At 48.5% G+C, this 19351-nt stretch overlaps 1 protein-coding gene and 1 long non-coding RNA gene across 2 annotated transcripts in view; one reads left to right on the top strand and one right to left on the bottom strand.

The window, feature by feature from the left end:
• The window catches only part of LOC141264924 (uncharacterized), a 65500-nt gene extending 59125 nt beyond the window's left edge, over positions 1-6375 (bottom strand). The window contains exon 1 of the long non-coding RNA XR_012320025.1: positions 6252-6375. This is a non-coding gene — a long non-coding RNA (uncharacterized lncRNA). The remainder of the gene's footprint in view (positions 1-6251) is intronic.
• The window catches only part of LOC141264921 (probable acyl-CoA dehydrogenase 6), a 190720-nt gene continuing 172180 nt past the window's right edge, over positions 812-19351 (top strand). The window contains exon 1 of the mRNA XM_073677340.1: positions 812-1170. The gene's annotated coding sequence lies outside the window, so the exon portion shown is untranslated. The remainder of the gene's footprint in view (positions 1171-19351) is intronic.

Below are 19351 nucleotides of genomic sequence, written 5' to 3'. Positions count from 1 at the left end.
AGCGCAATGATCTTCTACAGTTGGATCCAGAACGACTGTCTGTCACACCTGACACACCCGTGACATGATATTATTGAGAAGTGGAATGAACCGCAACAACTCAGCCACAAAGTGGAGACCCCATAACGTTACAGAGCGAGGGGCCGAGGGCTGAGGAGCAGAGAGCAGAAAAGTCACCAACGCTCTGCTGACCCCATAACTGCAGAGTCCATACCTCCTCTGGCATCAGCACAAACACTGCGCCCCCGCCGGGAGCTTCATGGCTGAGCAGCTGCATGCAGCTGTACGTCACCAAGCACAATGCTGAGCGTCGGATAGAGTGGTGTAAGGCCGCCACCACTGGACTCTGGAGGAGATGTGTTCTGTGCAGTGATGGATAGCAATTTTCTATCTCATCTGATGGAGGAGTCTGGGTTTGGTGAATTAAAACCAAAAGCAGGGGTCAGTACATCTGTTAATATACAGTAAGTGTAATATGCAGGTGCACATATAAACTGTGGCCATCAACAAACAAGACCTACAATAAAAACATAATGTGCAGACACACTGTAATAAATAAATAAATAGATAGTAACACAAGTAATAAAACATAAATAAACTTAGGTAACTTTTTTTTTTATCAAAAAGCCAAGATGGTCCCTAACTCTAGTAACTCACCGTGCTATGTGCCAATCAGGTCTCAAAATAAACAGAAGGGCTGGACCGGTGTCTGTTGGAACCTGCCTGTGGAAAGCTGGAATGTTAACTAAGTACTTTATGTTTTTACATGTGTTACTATTTATTCACTTACTGCAGTGATCCTGCGCATTTTGTTTTTATTCTAGGTTTTGATTTGGGTTTGGTGATTCCAGGAGGACGTTACCCCCTGACTGCATTGTAGAGATGGTGGAGGAGGATAATGCTATGGGCTGTAATCAGGGGGCAGCTCGGACCTTCATCTCCAGTGAAGAGAAATCTTAATACTTCAACACAAGACATTGGGGACAATTGTAGCTTCAGCTTTGTGGGAACAGTTTGGGGAAGACCCTTTTCTGTTCCCCATGACTGCGCCAAGCGCACAAGGTCCATACAGACATGGAGGAGAACATGATCGGCCGAATCAAGTTTGGACCTCAGCCCCATCCAACACCTTTGTGATGCATTGGAAATACCCACATCAAACAAGAAAAGGTTAGAAATGCGGTAACCCTCCCAAATCTAAGATTAGTACTATTAAGTGATATTATTATGATGCCCCTAAATTACGAAAATGGCTATGTGATTGACATTATCAATGCAGAAGTCCCCACCACTAATCACTTATATAGATTAGGAGGGAAGTTATTAAAAAACAATTCACCCTAAACTCCTGGGATACTTTTCACCATTGCTACGGTATTCTAAGTGGTACTGTGGCTATAGCCAAATTGAGATCTGGTCCTTGACTGTGACTTCCCCAGTAGAGTTGAAGGTCATATTCCTTAGAGGGGTATTCCCATTTTAGCAAGTATCTTTCACAGGATAAGTTATGACATGCTGATCACTGTTCCCGAGAGCAGAGCTCTGCAATGAATGAAGCGTTGGCCGTGCATGTGCACCACAGCTCCATTCGTTCTCTATGGGACTGGCAGGAGAAGGAGGAAACATAGAATCCTAGAATGTTAGAGTAGGAAGGGACCTCCAGGGTCATCGTGTCCAACCCTCTGCTCAATGCAGGATTGACTAAACCATCTCAGACAGATTATTATTATTTATTATTATAGCGCCATTAATTCCATGGTGCTTTACATGTTCAAAAGTTATACATAGCAAACAACAAGGACAATAATTTGAACAAAAACGAGTCAGCGACTGGTACAGGAGGAGAGAGGACTCTGCCCGCGAGGGGGCTCACAATCTAGAAGGGGGGGTGAGGATACAGCAGGTGAGGGAAAAGCTGGTCGTGCAGCGAGGGTTACTGCAGGTTGTAGGCTTGTTGGAAGAGGTGGGTCTTCAGGTTCTTTTTGAAGGTATCCACAGTAGGCGAGAGTCTGATGTGTTGGGGTAGAGAGTTCCAGAGTAGGGGGGATGCACGGGAGAAATCTTGTATGCGATTGTGGGAGGAGGAGATAAGAGGGGAGTAGAGAAGGAGATCTTGTGAGGATCGGAGGTTGCATGCAAGTAAGTAGCGGGAGACTAGGTCACAGATGTATGGAGGAGACAGGTTGTGGATGGCTTTGTATGCCGTGGTTAGGGTTTTGAACTGGAGTCTCTGGGCAATGGGAAGCCAGTGAAGGGATTGACAGAGAGGAGAGGCCGGGGAATAGCGGAGGGACAGGTGGATTAGTCGGGCAGTAGAGTTTAGGATAGATTGGAGGGGTGCAAGAGTGGTAGAAGGGAGGCCACAGAGCAGGAGGTTGCAGTAGTTGAGGCAGATGATGAGGGCATACACTAGTGTTTTTGCAGATTCGTGGTGGAGGAATGTGCGGATCCAGGAAATATTTTTGAGATGGAGTCGGCCGGAAGTGGAAAGGGCTTGGATATGTGGATTGAAGGGGAGATCAGAGTTAAGGGTTACCCCGAGGCAGCGAGCTTGCGGGACTGGGGAGAGTGGACAGCCATTGACTTTGATAGATAGGTCAGATGGGGGGGGTTGAGCAAGATGGTGGAAAGATGATGAATTCAGTTTTATCCATGTTAAGTTTAAGGAATCTAGCTGAGAAGAAAGATGAAATAGCGGACAGACATTGTGGGATTCTGGTTAGTAGGGAGGTGATATCGGGTCCAGAGAGGTAGATCTGTGTGTCATCAGCATAGAGGTGATACTGAAAGCCGTGAGACTCTATGAGCTGTCCCAAGCCGAAGATGTAGATGGAGAAGAACAGAAGTCCTAGAACTGAGCCTTGGGGAACACCGACAGATAGGGGGTGAGGTGAGGAGGTGGTGTGTGAGTGGGAGACGCTGAATGTACGGTCTGTTAGGTATGAGGAGATCCAAGATAGGGCCAAGTCTGTGATGCCGAGAGATGAGAGAGTCTGTAGTAGGAGGGAATGGTCTGCTGTGTCAAAGACAGATGACAGGTCCAGAAGGAGAAGGACAGAGTAGTGTCGCTTGGATTTAGCGGTTAGTAGGTCGTTGGTGACTTTAGTCAGGGCAGTTTCAGTAGAATGGTGCGGTCGGAAACCAGATTGTAGGCGGTCAAAGAGGGAGCAGTAGGAGAGGTGGGAGAACAGCTCAAGATGGACGTGTTGTTCCAGTAGTTTTGAGGCATAGGGGAGAAGTGATATGGGGCAATAGCTAGACAGAGAGGATGGGTCAAGGGATGGCTGTTTGAGGATGGGTGCGATCGAGGCATGTTTGAAGAGTGAGGGGAAGACACCAGTTGCTAGTGACAGGTTGAAGAGGTGGGTTAGGGTTGGGATGAAGACTGCGGTAAGGTTTGGGATGAGGTGGGACAGTATTGGGTCAAGTTCGCAGGTGGTGAGATGTGGCTGGGAGAGTAAAGAGGAAAGTTGATCTTCCGTGATGGCGGAGAAGCAGGTTTTGGAGGACGAGAGTTGAGTAGATATGAGGAGGGACTGTGGGGACTTATGGCAAAAGCTTTGTCTGATGGTGTCAATCTTCTGCTTGAAGAATTAGGCAAAGTCTTCAGCTGAGATGAGTGGAGAGGGAGGAGGTGCTGGGGGATGAAGGAGAGAATTGAAAGTACTGAATAGCTGTTTAGGGTTGTGAGACAGGGAGGATATGAGAGATGAGAAGTATGTTTGTTTTTCTGCAATGAGTGTGGACCTGAAAGTAGTGAGGGCTTGTTTGAATGCGATGAAGTGCTCATTGGAGTGGGAACTTTTCTATCTCTGCTCAGCATCCCTGGTAGCCCATCTCAGTTCTTTAGTCAGGCTGGTGTGCCAGGGTTAAAAAACATCACAGTAAAAGATAATGCCTTACCAACACCAAGTCAGATTGCTAATGCACTGCAGGATGCAGCAAGCCTCCATAATAAAGGCGGGGGAGCACATGTGCAGGATACTGATGCAGACAGCCACTCACTAACCTACCAATTCATGGAGGGGGTGGCTGTGTAGTATTATACATGCACACCAATAGAATTTGCTTAGGGAGCCAGTCACACAGATATGTGTGATGCACAGTGTCTGGCTTGCAGCCTATTAATGACGCACATACTATTAGATCAGGCGGGTTGCCCAGCACTATATACGTGCACCCCCACAAGACAGACGCCCCAATTCACCCAGCCAACAGTGAAGAGGCCTGGCCCCATCCTGCATAAAAATATGCAAAAAAGATGAAAAATAGTGTATAAGATAAATACACCACATGAGGTATTGGTCGATATTTTGGCCAAAATACACAAGCTCGCAACCCAACGTCAAGGGTCCTCATACTTGCGAGTCCTAACACTGAACATTAAAGATGGCTAACATTGGACATCAATTCAAAAAACATCACAGTAAAATATAATGCCTTACCAACACCAAGACAGATTGCTAGTCATCTTTAATGTTCAGTGTTAGGACTCGCAAGTATGAGGACCCTTGACGTTGGGTTGCGAGCTTGTGTATTTTGGCTAAAATATCGACCAATACCTCATGTGGTGTATTTATCTTATACACTATTTTTCATCTTTTTTGCACATTTTTATGCAGGATGCGGCCAGGCCTCTTTACTGTTGGCTTGGTGAATTGGGGCGTCTGTCTTGTGGGGTGCACGTATATAGTGCTGGGCAACCTGCCTGATCTAATAGTATGGGCGTCATTAATAGGCTGCAAGCCGGACACTGTGCATCACACATCTGTGTGACTGGCGCCTTAAGCAAATTCTATTGGTGTGCATGTATAATACTACACAGCCACCCCCTCCATGAATTGGTAGGTTAGTGAGTGGCTGTCTGCATCAGTATCCTGCACATGTGCTGCCCCCACCTTTATTATGGAGGCTTGCGGCATCCTGCAGTGCATTAGCAATCTGACTTGGTGTTGGTAAGGCATTATCTTTTACTGTGATGTTTTTTGAAATGATGTCCAATGTTAGCCATCTTTGGTGTGCCAGGGTTGCCTGTTGATTGTGCGAGCTTTGGTATGTATGAGGGGGGAGACCGATTCAAGACCTGCAGCTGTTGTGGTGCTATATAAGGTGGCAGCAGCATCTGCATTGTGTAAGGATTTTATTTCAGTAAGAGGGAGGAGGGATTCAGAGAGTGAGTGAGAGTTGAGGTGTTTGAGATTTCTGTGAGGGTGTGCAAGTTTCTGGATGGGGGAATGTGGACCTGAAGAAGAGAGGGGAGAGAATGTGAGTAAGTTGTGGTCAGAAAGAGGGAGAGGAGAGTTAGAGAAGTTGGATAGAGAACAGAGGCAGGTGAAGATGAGGTCCAGAGTGTGGCCATTGAGCAAGGCCAAAGGAGGAAGTGAGGGATAGAAGCTTAGAGACAGATGGGTGGGAAGTGTCAATGGGGATGTTGAAGTCGCCCATGATGATAGTGGCGATGTCAGCGGAAAGGAAGTGAAGTAGCCAGGTGGTGAAGTGGTCTAAGAAGGTGGTGGCTGGCCCTTGGGGTGGTAGATGCAAGCCAGTTGTAGGTTGGAGAGGGAGTAAATGCGCACGCAGTGCACTTCAAAAGAGCGGAGGGTAATGGAGGGTGGCATTGGGATATATGAGGAGCAGTTCTCTGACAGGAGAAAGCCAACTCCTCCACCATGCTTGCCGCTGGGGCGGGGGGTGTGGGAAAGGTGGAGTCCGCCATACGAAAGTGCAGCTGGTGAGGCTGTGTCAGAGGGGGTGAGACAGGTTTCGGTGATGGCGAGGAAAGAAAGTTTGTTAGTGAAGAAAAGATCATGGATGTAGGAAAGTTTGTTGCAGACGGAGTGAACGTTCCATAGAGCTCCTGCTAGGGGACTGGGGAAGCGGGGGCTGGGTATAAGATTAGAGAGGTTGCGGAAATGTGTGCTAGATCTAGGCTGAAAGGTAGAAGTGACTGGGAATGTGGTGGGGGGCCGGGATTTGGAGAGATATCGCCAGCAGTGAGGAGGAGCAGAGAAAGTGTTAGCAGGTGGGAGCAGGAGAGGGCATGAGGTGGTTGTCTGTGCTTAGAGATGCAGGTTTGTATGTTGAGGAATAGTTCTGAGGAGGAGGTGAGGTGGATGGGGAAGATGGAGGAAGAGATGACCAGTTCCTTTCTTGGTGTAGGGATTAGGGGGTTTAGTAGAAAGTGAATGATTATAGAGGAGAGAGTGAAAACAAACAGAAACATTGCTTACTGTGACTAAGTATCCAGTTACCTTCAGTTCCCTTCAGGTTCAATTCAGGACTAATTCAGAGCTGTACACTTCTATGTTACACTTGTATGGTAGACTGTCAGCCGACACGTCCTAAAGATGTACAGCTCACAAATATATTTGCTACAAAGTGCAGGCAGCTGTTAAACAGAGGGGAGTGGCCTCTGCTCATCTATATCAGATAATTAACAAAGTGCCACATGCAGGTTATTTAAGTCAGAGTAAACAAGGAGGTCATAAATAAGGGTGGGGGTAGAACAGGGAGTAGGTGAAATGCATACCAGAGACTAGTGCCAGCAAAGAAGGGAGAAATCACAGCATAGGAAAAGTTGGGTTGCATAGCAGAGACTAATGCCAGCAAAGAAGGGAGAAATCACAGTATAGGAAAAGTTGGGTTGCATACCTGTACGAGAAATGGATAAACAGAGCTGTTGATTAGAATGCGATGGTTATAGATGACGAGGTGCAGTCTGTATAAATCATATTAAATTCAGGACTAATTCAGAGCTGTACACTTCTATGTTACCATAGGCGGATTATAATGAGGGCAATCTGGGCTACCGCCCGGGGCTCCAGGGGGTCCGTGGCCAGATTGCCCTCTTTATAATATGTGCTGGACCGCTCCCCCAGCAGCGGCGCACGGCCGCTGCTTCTTCTTCGGCCGGGCCAGCACTGCACCTGTTAACTTCCCTGTTTGCTGGCCCGGCCGCGTCACAGCTAGGAGACCCGGCCCTGTGCGCGGCTGTGTCTGGTAGTGTGACGTCACGCAGTGCACGCCCGGCCTGCACTGCTGCACCGGAGAGAAGCTGGACGACTGGAGCCGAGCCAGGGGATGGTGAGTGTGTGTGTGTGAGTGTGTGTGTGTGTGAGTGTGTGTGATGGAGTGAGTGTGTATGTGCAGGCAGATATCATTGTGTGATGTCTGTTTATATGTATTTTTGTGTTTCAAATGTGTTTATGGGTGTATGTATATGTCTGTATATGTTTGTGTGTGTGCGTAACTGTGTGCGGCCTCCCGCTGTCTCTGGGGGGGGGCGCTGTGCGGCCTCCTGCTGTGTATAGATGGCTATGTGCGGCCTCCTGCTGTGTATGGATGGCTATGTGCGGCCTCCCGCTGTGTATAGATGGCTATGTGCGGCCTCCCGCTGTGTATAGATGGCGCCATGCGGCCTCGTGCTGTGTATAGATGGCTATGTGCGGCCTCCCGCTGTGTATAGATGCCGCTGTGCGGCCTCCCGCTGTATCTGAAGAGCGCTGTGTGGCCTCCCGCTGTGTATAGATGGCTACGTGCGGCCTCCCGCTGTGTACAGATGGCTACGTGCGGCCTCCCGCTGTGTATAGATGGCTACGTGCGGACTCCTGCTGTGTACAGATGGCTACGTGCGGCCTCCCGCTGTGTATAGATGGCTACGTGCGGTCTCCAGCTGTGTATAGATGGCTACATGCGGCATCCTGCTGTGTATAGATGGCTACGTGCGGCCTCCCGCTGTGTATAGATGGCTACGTGCGGCCTCCCGCTGTGTATAGATGGCTACGTGCGGCCTCCCGCTGTGTATAGATGGCTACATGCGGCCTCCCGCTGTCACACTGTCACAGAATACTGGAGGTAGGGGGCCTAAGCTGACCCTAAGCTGGGGCCCTGACTAATCCCTCAACCTGGAGGTACTGTTAAAGGTACAGAGGTCCAGGCCGCCAGCGTAACCCCTACCTCCTGAGGATCCCTGCACCTCAGTAATCTAGTCCTGAGAAGGACCCCGATCACAACAATTGGGAACCAGAAATAATATGCCCACACACAGTATTTAGACGAACGAGACAGTACAAGGGAAAAACCAAAACCACCTTGCATACAACTTCTACACAACTACAACAGAGGGAACACCAACGGGAAAGGAGATAAATGATAAAGCGAGGAAAGGGAAAAAACACTTCCAAATACACTTATCTCAGCAACTCCAAACACCACGATCCGCTCTGTAAGTCTGAATGAAAAGCTTTCACCGACACCTCCCAAACAGACCTGCAGGAATATGAAGGAGTCTCACTAAAGAAGCATTGATTGCAGCTGGGCGAGGCTGGACCTCAGCTAGCCCAGAGAGAGAGAGAATTAACTCCTTCACTGCCGAAAAAACACAAAGCACCAACAAGTCAGCTGCGAGAAGTCAGGCTGTGTACTCGTGACGATCTTCGTGGCAACACACCCGTGACAGTACCCCCCCTTCTACGAGGGGCCTCCGGACCCTCAGGGCCAGGTTTATTCGGGTGAGTCGTGTGGAAGGCCCGAACTAATCGGTCTGCGTTAATATCCGACGCAGGAACCCACATCCTCTCCTCAGGACCATACCCCTTCCAATGAACCAAGTACTGAAGGGACCGGCGATTAAAGCGTGAATCAATGACCCTCGATACCTGGAACTCCAAGTTACCATTGACAACCACAGGAGGGGGAGGTAAAGGTGACGGTACCACCGGCGCCACATACCTCTTAAGCAATGATCTGTGAAACACGTTGTGAATTTTAAACGTAGGGGGGAGGTCAAGACGGAATGCCACCGGATTAATAACAGAACTGATTCTGTACGGCCCGATGAACCTGGGACCCAGTTTCCAGGAGGGAACCTTAAGTTTAATATTCCTGGTAGACAACCATACCTGATCGTTCACACTTAGGTCCGGACCAGACACTCTCCTCCTATCAGCCATACGTTTGTATCGGTTCCCCATAGTATTCAGATTCTTCAGCACCCCTCTCCATACTGAAGCGAGAGATGAGGAAAATCGTTCCTCCTCCGGAACCCCCGAAGAGCCCCCCCTACTGAAAGTACAAAACTGGGGGTGAAAACCATATGCCCCAAAAAACGGGGACTTACCAGTGGACTCGCTCCGCCTATTATTGAGAGCAAACTCTGCCAGAGGTAGGAAAGAAGCCCAGTCCTCCTGGTTCTCTGACACAAAACACCGAAGATATGTCTCCAAGCTCTGGTTCATACGTTCCGTCTGACCATTGGTCTGAGGATGAAAAGCCGACGAGAATGACAAATGCATCCCCCGCCGTGCACAAAACGCCTTCCAGAACTTGGACACAAACTGAGACCCCCGATCAGACACCACCTCGGAGGGTACCCCGTGAAGCCTCACAATCTTCCCAATGAACACCTGCGCAAGAGTTTTAGCATTAGGGAGAGCCGGAAGAGCGATAAAATGTGCCATCTTGCTGAACCTGTCCACTACAACGAGTATGACCGTTTTACCCGAAGACGGAGGGAGGTCCGTAATAAAGTCCATAGACAGATGAGTCCAAGGACGCTCCGGGATCTTCAAAGGTAAAAGGGCCCCAGACGGACGGGTATGTGAGGTCTTAGAGCGCGCACAAACCCCACAGGGCGCGACAAAAGTTACCACCTCTTTATGTAAGTTAGGCCACCAAAACCGACGCGAGAGGAGATCCACAGTTGCTTTACTCCCCGGGTGTCCTGCAAAAACTGAGTTATGGTGTGCCTCGATCACCTTTTGTCGCAACTGATCTGGAACGAACAGTCTCCCCGGAGGTCCAACAGGGGCGTCCCCCTGAGCCTCCAATATCTCCTCCTCCAGCTCAGAGCATACTGCCGAAACCACCACCCCCTCCTGAAGAATAGGAATCGGGTCGTCCGTATTCCCGGCCCCAGGGAAACTACGAGATAAGGCATCCGCCTTTACATTTTTAGACCCAGGACGATATGTAACGACGAAATTAAACCTGGTAAAAAACAATGACCACCTAGCTTGTCTGGGATTCAGACGTTTAGCGGACTCCAGATATAGCAGGTTCTTGTGATCGGTGATGACGGTGACCGGATGAACTGCCCCCTCCAAAAAATGGCGCCACTCCTCAAAAGCTAACTTAATGGCCAAGAGTTCCCTATTGCCGACATCGTAATTCCTCTCAGCGGACGACAATTTTTTAGAGAAAAAGGCGCACGGATGCCACTTACCAGGGGACGAACCCTGTGACAATACTGCTCCCACCCCTACCTCGGAAGCGTCTACCTCTACAAAGAATGGCTGAGACGCATCAGGTTGAATGAGTATGGGTGCCGAGGCAAAACATTTTTTCAAGGAGGAGAATGCTTGACAAGCCTTGTCAGACCACCTAGAAAAATCCGTCCCCTTTTTAGTCATGTCTGTGAGAGGCTTAACCATGGACGAGAAATTACGAATGAACTTCCGGTAATAATTAGCAAACCCCAGGAAACGTTGTAGTGCCTTAAGATTCTCCGGCCGATCCTACTCAAGAACTGCCCGCACTTTCCCAGGGTCCATACGAAAACCGGACGCTGAAACCAGGAAGCCTAAAAACTGGAGTTCCTGTACGGCGAACACACACTTTTCCCACTTGGCATACAGTTTATTATCCCGCAAGATCTGTAACACCTGTCTAACGTGCTCCTGATGAGACACCAGATCCGGCGAGTAAATTAAGATATCATCCAGATATATGACAACAAACTGTCCCACCAGGTGGCGAAAAATATCATTAACAAAGTGTTGAAACACCGCCGGGGCATTAGTCAGACCGAATGGCATGACAAGGTTCTCATAATGCCCCTCCGGAGTGTTAAAAGCCGTCTTCCACTCATCCCCCTCCTTCATCCTAATCAGATTGTACGCCCCCCTGAGATCCAACTTAGAGAACCATTTGGCGCCCACGATCTGATTAAAGAGATCGGGAATAAGTGGGAGCGGATACGGATCTCGGACCGTAATCCGATTAAGTTCACGGAAATCCAGGCAAGGGCGTAGGCCTCCATCTTTCTTCTTAACAAAGAAGAACCCCGCGGCCACCGGTGAAGATGAAGGTCTAATATGCCCCTTAGCCAGACTTTCAGAAATATAATCCTTCATGGCCTGCCTCTCAGGACCAGAAAGGTTATACAACCTAGCTTTAGGTAACTTGGCCTCAGGGAGCAGTTTTACAGAACAGTCATACTCGCGATGAGGAGGTAGTTCCTGACACCCATTCTCCGAGAATACATCCTCAAAGTCCGCCAGAAATGGAGGTAAGACCCAAGGAGTAACCGCACCGATGACCGTGTTCATGCAGTTTTTATTACAGAATTTACTCCATTGGCTTATCTCTCTGGTTTGCCAATTAATAACCGGGTTATGCTTAGCTAACCAAGGAAGGCCCAACACTATAGGAGTGGGAAGACCCTCCAACACGTAGCAAGACAACAGTTCTTTATGTATTGCCCCCACTTGAAGTTTTACGCCATGCACAGCTTGCAAAAAACTTCCCTGACCGAGAGGCCTGGCATCGATCGAGAATATGGGGATGGGTTTAGCCAACTCACTCAATCGCATACCTTGAACCCGGGCAAACCGAGCATCAACCAGATTAGCCCCGGCCCCACTATCCAGAAGAACAGATATCCTCTCAGTTCTCGCACCCACCACCACCTCCGCCGGTACGAGAAACTGAGACGAACCTAGGGACGAAATACCTACTCCCAGATTGCCGTCCACCACACAACCTGGGATCAACAGTTTTTTCGACGACTCTTTACTCTGCAAGGGACGGGATGGACACCCCCCAATAAAATGTCCCTTTTTCCCGCAGAGGAAACACCTTCCTGTCTTATGGCGCTCCACCGGTCCCCTTCCCCGAAATGATGTCCCTTCTAATTGCATAGGCTCCTCCGGACTGACCAGGGGAACCACCATATGAGGGGACCTTGTAGGAGGTGGAGACATTACAGGGGGTAGAGTTATCCCGCACCTCTCCCGAAGCCGTCTGTCAACGCGAATGGCAAGGGCCATAGCGGCTTCCAGTGACGCGGGAGAGTCATACTGTGCCAACACATCCTGTAATTTGTCGGATAAACCATGACAAAACTGGCTCCTAAGAGCCGGGTCATTCCACTGGGTGTCCGTGGCCCACCTACGGAACTCCGAACAGAATTCCTCCGCCGGACGATCTCCCTGCTGAATCCTACGTAACTTAGACTCAGCAAGGGAGATCCGATCTGGGTCATCATATACGAGTCCCAGAGCAGCGAAAAACCTATCCACTGACTGGAGAACCGGGGAGCTTGGGGGAAGAGAGAACGCCCAAGATTGTGGGTCCCCTTGTAGGAGCGAGATGACAATTCCCACCCTTTGTTCTTCGCTGCCCGATAACCGAGGCCGCAGCCGAAAGTACAATTTGCATGCCTCCCGGAAAACAAAAAACTTGTCCCGCCCCCCAGTGAACCTGTCAGGGAGAGCTACTTTAGGTTCTGGTCCGGCTTGCTCCAGAGGATGCAAAACCTTGGACCTAACGTCCGCCAGCCCCATGGACAAACTCTGCAACTGCCGAGCTAGACCGGCTACTGGATCCATGGTAGCTGGAGAAAAACTAAGTTGTTCGGTGAAAATGTCACACTGTCACAGAATACTGGAGGTAGGGGGCCTAAGCTGACCCTAAGCTGGGGCCCTGACTAATCCCTCAACCTGGAGGTACTGTTAAAGGTACAGAGGTCCAGGCCGCCAGCGTAACCCCTACCTCCTGAGGATCCCTGCACCTCAGTAATCTAGTCCTGAGAAGGACCCCGATCACAACAATTGGGAACCAGAAATAATATGCCCACACACAGTATTTAGACGAACGAGACAGTACAAGGGAAAAACCAAAACCACCTTGCATACAACTTCTACACAACTACAACAGAGGGAACACCAACGGGAAAGGAGATAAATGATAAAGCGAGGAAAGGGAAAAAACACTTCCAAATACACTTATCTCAGCAACTCCAAACACCACGATCCGCTCTGTAAGTCTGAATGAAAAGCTTTCACCGACACCTCCCAAACAGACCTGCAGGAATATGAAGGAGTCTCACTAAAGAAGCATTGATTGCAGCTGGGCGAGGCTGGACCTCAGCTAGCCCAGAGAGAGAGAGAATTAACTCCTTCACTGCCGAAAAAACACAAAGCACCAACAAGTCAGCTGCGAGAAGTCAGGCTGTGTACTCGTGACGATCTTCGTGGCAACACACCCGTGACACCCGCTGTGTATAGATGGCTACGTGTGGCCTCCCGCTGTGTATAGATGGCTACGTGCGGCCTCCCGCTGTGTATAGATGGCTATGTGCGGCCTCCTGCTGTGTATAGATGGCTACGTGTGGCCTCCAGCTGTGTATAGATGGCTACGTGCGACCTCCCGCTTTGTATAGATGGCTACGTGCGGCCTCCCGCTGTATATAGAAGACTACGTGCGGCCCCCTGCTGTGTATAGATGGCGCCGTGCGGCCTCCTGCTGTGTATAGATGGCGCCGTACGGCCTCCTGCTGTGTATAGATGGCACCGTGCGGCCTCCTGCTGTGTATAGATGGCTATGTGCTGCCTCCTGCTGTGTATAGATGGCTACGTGCGGCCTCCTGCTGTGTATAGATGGCTACGTGTGGCCTCCTGCTGTATATAGATGGCTACGTGCAGCCTCCTGCTGTGTATAGATGGCTACGTGCGGCCTCCTGCTGTATATAGATGGCTACGTGCGGCCTCCTGCTGTGTATAGATGGCTACGTGCGGCCTCCTGCTGTGTATAGATGGCTGCGTGTGCTCAATATTAAGTCATACAATTAATGTAAGGCTATGTGCCCACGATGCAGAAATGCTCCGGATTTTTTTTGAGCATTTCTGCATCTCCTTGGCAGAAAAAACGCATGCAGATTTTACATGCGGGTTGACAAGTGCTTTCCAAGCGATTTTAGCATCACTTGGAAAGTGCTTGACAACTTGGTCACACTATATAAATCCATACAACCGGCATGGATTTATATAGTGTGGCCGTAAAAGAATGGTAAAAAATAAAAAAAATAAATATATACTTACCTTCTGATCGCCTGCCGACGACAGCAGTCGCGTGACCCGTCACATGACTAAATGACGTCACCACAGATCCTTTAGTCTACCGCGAGCTGCCGGCAAGCCAGGACGCATCGGATAAAGACACCGGGGGCCATCAGAAGGTAAGTATAATATTTATTTTTTATTTTATTCTTTTTTTTACAGGTACTATGGTACCCCGGTCTGGAGGAGAGTCCAGAACCGCATGATATCCGCATGTGCACATGTAGTGATGCGGATATTATGCGTTCCAATGCAAGTCAATGGTGGCGAAAACGCTGCGCTTCCGCAAAATAATTGGTAGTGCTGCGGATTTTTCCGCAATGATAATCCGCAGTGGAAATTTCCGCAGCATGTGCAGAGCACATGCGGATTATCATTGGGGAACATGGCAGACCTTTTACCAAGCGTTTTTTAAGCGTTTCTGCAGCAGAATTGCGGCTGCAGAAACGCTTAAAAAATGCATAATGGGCACACAGCCTAAAAAAAATTATTATAATTAATATATTAATATTGTGCCAAATTAATTTCACGTGAACTATCACATGATCTATCACAGGGGATCATGTGACATGTGATACATCAGGTGTGTGTGGGGGGGCGGGGCCCGCTCCTTCTAAACTGCCCGGGGCCCTTGCTACTATTAATCCACCTGTAGTATCGGCGTCTCTGCCCCCTGACAGGCAGAGACGCCGTCCCTCTTACCGCCGCGCTCCCGGCCCGGCGTCTTCTGGCTCTCCTGCTGCTACTGCCGGCGCGCGCAGCTTCCCGGGCACTGTGCTTAGGGCGCGCACAGTCTCCCCCCCTCTTAAAGGGGCCGCGAGCACTGTCCTAAGGAGTCCCCGGCCAATGGCTGGAGGATCTCTCATATAAAAGGCACCTCCTCCAAAATGGAGGTGCCCGTGCAAGGTTGTAGCTTTGTGTCCTAAACTCTGCTTCAGCCCTCAGGTCCCGCTGCTAGTCTGACCACCAGTCCAGTCCGCCAGCCTGACTACCAGTCCAGTCTGCCAGCCTGACTACCAGTCCAGTCCGCCTGCCTGACTACCAGTCCAGTCCGCCTGCCTGACTACCAGTCCAGTCCGCCAGTCTGACTACCTGTCTCCGCCAGCCAAGTATACTCTCCAGCCTGACGGTCTGCCTACGATCCAAACCCGCCAGTCTGTCTATGGGCCTGGCTTGCCTGCCTACCCGGAGAACGTACCAGTTACCTGCCGTGCCTATCAGCCTACCTGGAGGCTCCTACCAGTTACCTGCCGTACCTATCAGTCAGCCTACCTGGAGGCTCCTACCAGTTACCTGCCGTGCCTACCCGGAGGCTCCTGCCAGTTACCCGTGGGAGTCACCTGCTCTCATACAAGGACTGCCCAGAGTAGCACCTGGTCCCTCTGCTCGGTCCATCCCTGGTTCACAGAGTCGATTGAGCTGCCGTGCGACCTTGGTCAGTCCGAGTTGATACCTAGTTACGCCCCTCTGGTCCCTCCTTGCTCCGCAGCACAGAGGTTCCACCACCCGGATCTGTAACAACACCCCTGTATGTTATACTTGTATGGTACACTGGCAGATGGCACGTCCTGCAGACGTACAGCTCACAAGATGTCTGTCCAGCCTCTGTTTGAAGACTTTCATTGAAGGATAACTCACCACCTCTTGTGGCCGCCTGTTCTACTCATTGATCACCTCACTCCCAAAAAGTTTTTTCTAATATCTAATCTGTATCTTCTCCCTTTCAGTTTCATTCCATTGCTTCTCGTGTTTCCATGTACAAATGAGAATAAGGATGATCCCTCTACATTGTGACAGCCCTTCAGATATTGATAAGCAGCTATTAAGTCTCCTCTTAGCCTTCTTTTTTGCAAGCTAAACCTTACCAGATCCTCTAACCGTTACTCGTAGGACATAGTTTACAGTCCACTCAACATCCTGGTAGCTCTTCTCTGAACTTGCTCCAGTTTTTCGATGTCTTTTTTAAAATGTGGTGGCCAGATCTGGACACAGTATTCCAGATGAGGCCTGACCAAGGAGGAGTGAAGTAGTAGATGTTACTATCGTATACTGCAGATTTTCTGTATTCAAATGTAAGTATCACTTAAGGAGCCACAGGACAAAATCAGCAAAGATGCCCCTCTGTCAGATAATTATCCTGCAATCGCTTATGTGAATGACCTGAAAGAAAACAGCCAGCACTCCAGCAATCCCACCAGTCTTCGTTTACTTTACTGTAATGAAGACATCACGTACATTCATATGACTGTGGCAGCCAATCACTGAGCTTAACTGAGACCACTGATTGGCTGCAGTAGACAAGTGGAAGTACAGGAGTGTTGGTTATTTTTTAAACGCTCGGACAACCTCTTTAATTGGTGATATCTTTGAGAAAGGAAGTAGCTAGTTTCTCCACTTACATCTATAAAAAATTTCTCCACCTATAGAAATCGGTACAATTGCAAACCCAGGACATAAATGCTTGAAATTAAAGGATTCTTGTATATATTGGCGCGGAGAAGAGATGGGGTCTCGAAAAAGTGACATGGCTATAAGTAAAAATTGGTGACAAGTAGTGATGATCGAGCATGCTTGCTACTGCTCGGTGCTCGCCCGAGCATCTCACTGCTATAGATGCTCGGCTCTCATCGAGTATTTCTGGGGTTGCTCGGCGGGAGCTTGGGTCCCCTCCCAGCATGTTTGGCACTCTTTAGAGCGCTAATCAACATGCAGGGATTGCCTGCCACTCACTGTAATGCAGCAGCCATGGTGGTTGTGGCATTGCAGTGATTGGCTGGCCGCACAGCGTCATCAGGTCTACAGTCATATGAAAAAGTTTGGGCACCCCTATTAATCTTAAGCTTAATGTTTTATAAAAATTGGTGTTTTTGCAACAGCTATTTCAGTTTGATATATGTAATAACTGTTGGATACAGTAATGTTCCTGCCTTGAAATGAGGTTTATTGTACTAACAGAAAATGTGCAATCTGCATTCAAACAAAATTTGACAGGTGCATAAGTATGGGCACCCCACCAGAAAAGTGACATTAATATTTAGTAGATCCTCCTTTTGCAAAAATAACAGCCTCTAGTCGCTTCCTGTAGCTTTTAATGAGTTCCTGGATCCTGGATGAAGGTATTTTTGACCATTCCTCTTTACAAAACAATTCCAGTTCAGTTAAGTTTGATGGTCGCCGAGCATGGACAGCCTGTTCAAATGATCCCACAGATGTTCAATGATATTCAGGTCTGGGGACTGGGATGGCCATTCCAGAACATTGTAATTGTTCCTCTGCATGAATGCCTGAGTAGATTTGGAGCGGTGTTTTGGATCATTGTCTTGCTGAAAGATCCATCCACTGCGTAACTTCAACTTTATCACTGATTCTTGAACACTATTGCCAAGAATCTGCTGATACTGAGTGGAATCCATGCGTCCCTCAACTTTAACAAGATTCCCAGTGCCGGCATTGACCACACAGCCCCAAAGCATGATGGAACCTCCACCAAATTTTACTGTGGGTAGCAAGTGTTTTTCTTGGAATGCTGTGTTTTTTTGCCACCATGCATAACGCCTTTTTGTATGACCAAACAACTCAATCTTGGTTTCATCAGTCCACAGGACCTTCTTCCAAAAAGAAATAGGCTTCTTCAAATGTGCTTTTGCATACCTCAGCCGACTCTGTTTGTGCGTACTTGCAGAAACGGCTTCTTTCGCATCACTCTCCCATACAGCTTCTCCTTGTGCAAAGTGCGTTGTATAGTTGACCGATGCACAGTGACACCATCTGCAGCAAGTTGATGCTGCAGCTCTCTGGAGATGGTCTGAGGATTGTCCTTGACTGATCTCACCATTCTTCTTCTCTGCCTTTCTGATGTTTTTCTTGTCCTGACACTTCTGGCCTTAACAAGAACTGTCCCTATGTTCTTCCATTTCCTTACTATGTTCCTCACAGTGGAAACTGACAGGTTAAATCTCTGAGACAGCTTTTTGTATCCTTCCCCTGAACAACTATGTTGAATAATCTTTGTTTTCAGATCATTTGACAGTTGTTTTGAGGAGCTCATGATGCCACTCTTCAGAGGAGATTCAAACAGGAGAACAACTTGCAAGTGGCCACTTTAAGTAGCTTTTCTCATGATTGCATACACCTGGCTATAAAGTTCAAAGCCCAATGAGGTTACAAAACCAAAAAAAGTGCTTTAGTAAGTCAGTAAAAAGTAGGCAGGAGTATTTAAAACAAGAAAATGATAAGGGTGCCCATACTTATGCACCGGTCAAATTTTGTTTGAATGCAGATTGCACATTTTCTGTTAGCACAATAAACCTCATTTCAAGGCAGAAACATTACTGTGTCCAACAGTTATTACATATATCAAACTGAAATAGCTGTTGCAAAAACACCAATTTTTATAAAACATTAAGCTTAAGATTAATAGGGGTGCCCAAACTTTTTCATATGACTGTATATCAGACCTGGCGCCGCCATGCTCGTCACAGTCACTCCGGAATCAGGCAGAGTAGGGAGAGATGCTGCTGAGCTAGGAAGAGATTTGCTTGTGTATTAGGTAGTGTAGGGAGAAAAACCGTACATTACACATATCCATCTTAACAAACAGTCCTTTTGAGGACTATCTAATCCATCTGCAGAGATATCAGGCAGGCAGTGTATATAGCAGACTGCAGTGCATATAGCACAAGAGTCTCCATTCCAATTCTGCCTTCTGCTGCTGTTAGATATTTCTATACAAAGGCCCAGTTCTCAGGGGCCAGGAATACTTTTTTTTGGATCTTAATCCTCATTATTTGCTTAAAAAGCAATCCAGAGAACACTGTTTTTCTGCGCCATTTGCTTGTTGGCACTGCAGAATACAGCCAGGTCCTTTCCATATTACAGCGTTAGAAATCCAGCTACTTAAAACTGTGTTTCCTCCGTCAAACGGAACACATAAACGTTGTCAGAAAATACTGCCATTTCTGGCCTCCATTAAAAATTTCCTTTAGTGTGTCAGTGAAGCAATTCACACCAGTTTGCTGTTCAAACTACTTACCTACAGGCCAGGTATTTAAGTTCACTCCAAACTCAGTCATTTGTAGTGAGCGTGGAAGATACTGTCCTCCATTTAAAATGGGCAAGGCACGTGGCAAGGGACGGGGAACTGGATGTGATGGTGATGGTGCATGCAGAGGCCGAGGACAAGGCCGTGGGCAAGCTGAAATTGTGCCACAACAAACACCCACATCTTCTCGCCT

This window comes from Phyllobates terribilis, unplaced genomic scaffold (genome assembly GCF_046119375.1).
Source record: "Phyllobates terribilis strain yellow unplaced genomic scaffold, ASM4611937v1 Scaffold_4__5_contigs__length_816908805, whole genome shotgun sequence".
In the NCBI taxonomy this organism is placed as follows: domain Eukaryota; kingdom Metazoa; phylum Chordata; class Amphibia; order Anura; family Dendrobatidae; genus Phyllobates; species Phyllobates terribilis.
This window is presented reverse-complemented; position numbering and strand designations above follow the sequence as displayed.